The following is a 4815-nucleotide window of genomic DNA, read 5'->3' as shown; positions in this document are numbered from 1 at the left end:
GAAAGCTTTATTTAGATACTTTAGCAATACTGCCTATGAAACATTTATGGCCCTCTGTTAAGCAGTGGGTTGATGATCTATACAGTCTTGCCAATCATACTTAAGGAAGAACACCATGCTGGATTCCAGCGAAAAAGGGGGAGATGGGTACACACGCCGGGTGGGCATGTTGGGGGTGGGTTCAGTGAGTCTACAAGACTACATTTTGTAAAAAAAAAAAAAAACTTAAATTACATCATATGCAGACAATGTTCACATTTACAAGACATACAAGCCATATTCAGTGTGTATTACTCTTGCAACGATATGGACACCATATTCCTGCAACTGACTCATGGTAGGATTACTGATCGGGCCTATTGGGTAAATCCCAGTAACCCAGAGTTTCAGGCCAGCCCCCCCCTTGAATTCACCTATAAAATGTGACTGAGAAAAGAAGAAAAAAACCCCCACAAAGAAACAACAAACAGGGACTTAGCACTACAAAGACTTTGGGTCTTGCGCCTGTGTATGAGAGTTGTGGTTTGGCTTAACTCATCGATAGTTTAATATTACCAAGGGATAAAAGGACAAAGTCAACGTGGTTGCCCATAAAGAAAATTGTATCATCAACACATCTCTGCAGATCCTGAATCTTATCCTTCAAAATCTGAGCTCTACCAAGCATTTTAACATGTTTTAGCTCATGGTTTTGGTTTAACAGCTTGCAACCAGGCTAGAGGGGTTAAACATATCAACATGTGCTTAACATGTTACATTGAAATATATCTTTCTGAGGGCTTGTCTTTCCTATTACTTTAGCACCAACTGCTGGCTTTAACTGACTACGGACAAATTTCAGGGGTTAATCTTGTAGCTCTACTGAAAGTGAAACTCACTTACTGAGTTAAATGAAGTATCTAGCAAATTCACTTTTTCTGTGTACATTTTTTTTTTTAAATCAACTAAATGTTCTTACCCTTTCCTTAACCCCTTTCTATTTGACCAATCATGCGTCATCACACTGCTAACCCTCAAAGTATATCAGAGTAGGTGTCCTGGCACAGATGAAGTGTCCCACAATCCCCTTTAAATGTTTTTTGAAACCCTAATAGGACCAACTTCATGTCAGGAATAAATGTAATTGATCCAACAACAAAAAAATAAAAGGTGTTATACAGGTTATAAATATTGTCTTCAGTGGCGATTGTCTTCATTGTCATCAACTCAACTCTCTTTCTTCGACTCTTCTATCCATCCAAGGCCAACTTCACATGTTTTGTAACACACAATCACCTGCTGAATGGCCTTTCATCTTCTGTGATTTGCAATAGCGATTAACTAGTGCTCTCGGCTCATTACCGTACAACAAAGTAACCAAGCATTTACCTTTTGTGTTTGCCTCATGCAATTACAAAAGCAATCACAATGCAAGAATGATGTCTTTGAATTGTTGCTACCTGTGGAATTATGTGTATTGGTGACATAAATGCTTCTAGCTGTATGCAGACAACTCAATGTTGAATGTGCATTGGTCACAACGCAGTGACATACCAAACTGTCCAATAAAAGATCACCCAGCTAAATAAAGCTAATTTTGTTCAACAGCTGGCATCAACTCAATTATGTAATAAGGTCTGTTCAGTTATGTGGTCTTGAATCCAGTAACAGACTCAGTTAGCCCCTACTAAAACCTGAAAAAAAGAGAAGAGGATGACACGAAAACAGACTTAATCATAAAAAAACGTTTTATTTTTTTATTTGATCTTTTCTCCTTTTTAAACTCTTATAGTGCATTCACACCAGACGCGAAGCGATTTTTGGGCGCTTTTTGATTACATGTAAAATCAATGTAAAGACGCGGAGAGGCGCAAATTCGCTTTGGCGGCGCATCAGCGGTGAGGATCTCAGATGACGTCACTGACGTTGAATCAGGAAACCAAAACATCAGCAGTTAGCCGTTAGCACAAAGAGCCCCCAGCTCCTCATATCTGTTCAGAAACTGGAGAAAAGTTATACATGTACAAACCATAGACTGTCTACGGCACGGGTGCCCAACCAGTCGATCGTGGTCTACCAGTCGATCGCGGGCTGAGTTCCAGTCGATCCCGAGAAAATGTGCGTAGGCTATCCTCCTACTGTTGTGTAAAATAGGCCTACATTAAACCTTCCAACTTAAAGATCTTAAATAGGCACAATGAACTGCTGATCGCGTGAAGCAGTGTGTAGATTTGTACAGCTAGTAAGGTAGATCAGGCATAATCAAAGAAAAAATCTCACACGCTTCTTTCTATCTGCACTCGCAGGGTATGGTTGCTAGGTTGTAACTAAAGACTCGGAAGGGCGCGAGAAGCTTGACTAGAGCGAGTGGATACTACCATGGCGGCCGAAGCTAAAAAATCTAAAACTCATCATTTTCATTCAGAGTGGGAGGAGGATTATTGTTTCGTGTATTCAAATGCCAAGTCCATCTGTCTTATCTGCAATGCAAATGTGGCTTTACCAAAGAAAGGGAATTTGGAGCTGCATTTCAAGACGGTCCACAAGAGCTACGATACAAACTTCCCAGCTAAATCACCACTGCGCGCCCGAAAAGTCAAGGAATTGAAAAGTCAGCTAGCAGCACAACAGTCCATTTTTACCAGGCCCAATACCACGAGTAAGGCTGCAACCACAGCTTCTTATCATGTCTGTCGTGTTCTTGCAAAAGGAAAGAAATCTTTCAAGGATGGTGAGATTGTGAAAGAAGCGTTCATGGAAGCCGCAGATGCGCTTTTTGCCGATTTTAAAAATCGAAAGGAGATTGTGTCTGCTATTCAGGATGTGCAGCTATCAAGACATTCTGTTACATGGCGATGCGAGGGAATGGCGGAGGATGTTGAACAGCAATTGAGGAATGATATTGAAACATGTGAGTGTTTTTCTCTGCAAGTCGATGAATCCACTGATGCTGTGGATGTGGCTCAGCTATGTGTTCATTAGAATGGTTTTCGACAATATGAGTGTAAAAGAAGAGCTGCTGACCATTTTGCCTTTGAAAGGGTACACAAGAGGCACAGATATTTTTCAGGTTTTTATGGAATTCGTTAGTAAGAGCAAGTTGCCCCTCTTCAAACTCGTCTCCATCATAACCGATGGGGCTCCAGCAATGATTGGACGTACTGCTGGGTTCATTGGATTGTGCAAACAGTCTGAATCTTTCCCGGATTTCCTGAATTACAATTGTATAATTCACCAGCAAGGGTTGTGCGGGAAGATTTTAAATATGAAAGACGTGATGGATGTGGCTAACAAGATTGCGTGTTATGTTCGGGCCAGGAGTCTGCAGAGGCGATTATTCCGTGCGCAACTGGAGGAGACCGGTGCAGAACACACAGATCTGCTGCTGCACACAGACGTAAGGTGGCTCAGCAGAGGTACATTTCTGGAACGGTTTTCTGAATTGTTGCCCGAAATTAAAGAATTTCTGAAACGTTCAAACCATGCTGAATGTGCACAGCTAGAAGACAGTCAGTGGCTCTTGGATTTAGCCTTTCTTACCGATCTGACTGACAAGCTCAATAACTTGAATCTAGAGCTGCAGGGTAAGAACAAACACATCATCAACATGATCAGCTCCGTGAACACCTTTAAAAGCAAGTTACAGCTGCTATCAAGCAGGTTGCAACAGTGTGATCTGCGGAACTTTCCACACATGGACACAGAACTTAAGCGTCAGGGCAAAGACTGTGCGGAGCTTGAGAGTCCACGTTATGATGCTCAAGTGCAAAGCATCTTGTCAGAATTTGACAGGTGCTTTACTGACTTTGCATCCATTGAGCCTGTTGTCAGTTTTCTCAGTTTTCCGTTTGGGGAAAATATAGATGTGGATTGTATAACGTCCAAAGTGGCATCACTCTTCAACCTGGATAGCGGTGCTATTGAGAATGAGATCCTCACACTAAATAATGACATTGAGCTCAAATCAAGAGCTACACCTGACACAAATGTCCAATTCTGGAATCTAATGCAGAAAGAGAAGTACCCCAACCTCAGACAAACTGCAAAGAATTTGACTGCACTTTTTGGATAACATATTTGTGAGTCTGCCTTTTCACAAAATCATTAAGTCAAAATACAGATCCACCATGACTGATGACCACCTTGCGGCCTGCTTACGGCTTGCACTCAGCTCCTACTGTCCGGACTATGAGAGACTAGCTTCCTCTTCTCAGTGCCCACTAAGGTAGAGCACCACTTTTCCAACTTGAATTAGGCATTGTATTAATTGGGTTGTATGTTGTTGTGTTGTTACGGGCCAGTCCTAGGCCTACTTGTGCTTATTCTTTACACGACGTACATTTACTTCAATACATATATTATTATTGTTAAAACTTGATCTTTGTGTCACTCAATGCTGCAATATGTTTATAAGGCACCAGAACATAAGGTGGATAAATATATGCACCGCCCGGGAATCGAACCCAGGTCACAAGAATGGGAATCTTGTATGATACCACTACACCAGCGGTGCTGTCTCCAATTCTGGCCTGTATACTTAATTTAAAGTGGGGGAGGTGGCTGGATGTCTCAGTGGTGGAAAGCCACTCCAAAGGTGAGGTGGTAGGGACCGGAGTACTCAGCAGGGTTTGATTGTGACAAAGGCATTGAAAGCAGTAGGCTGTATGGTGCAAATGAGGTGTGAAGTGGCTGGGAGAGCTTAACCTATTGAAAAAGGTGTTCAGCTTATTTGCCTTCTCCAGGGGTCCCACAGTCTTTCTGTCCTTTGAAGTGATGGCCTGCATTCCATTCCAATAGTTTAGAGTTGTATAGTTTTCATAGTGTGTATTCTTATCA

The 4815-nt window shown here is 41.9% G+C and overlaps 1 non-coding gene across 1 annotated transcript; it reads right to left on the bottom strand.

The window, feature by feature from the left end:
* Window positions 1–4421: 4421 nt before the first annotated feature.
* Window positions 4422–4492, bottom strand: trnag-ccc (transfer RNA glycine (anticodon CCC)). The gene has a single exon. It is a non-coding gene; the product is annotated as a tRNA-Gly (tRNA).
* Between the last annotated feature and the right edge of the window lie 323 nt (window positions 4493–4815).

The sequence above is a fragment of the Eleginops maclovinus genome, chromosome 23, assembly GCF_036324505.1.
Source record: "Eleginops maclovinus isolate JMC-PN-2008 ecotype Puerto Natales chromosome 23, JC_Emac_rtc_rv5, whole genome shotgun sequence".
Taxonomy (NCBI): Eukaryota; Metazoa; Chordata; class Actinopteri; order Perciformes; family Eleginopidae; genus Eleginops; species Eleginops maclovinus.
The sequence above is the reverse complement of the archived record's forward strand: the minus strand, read 5'-3'. Positions and strand labels throughout refer to the sequence as shown.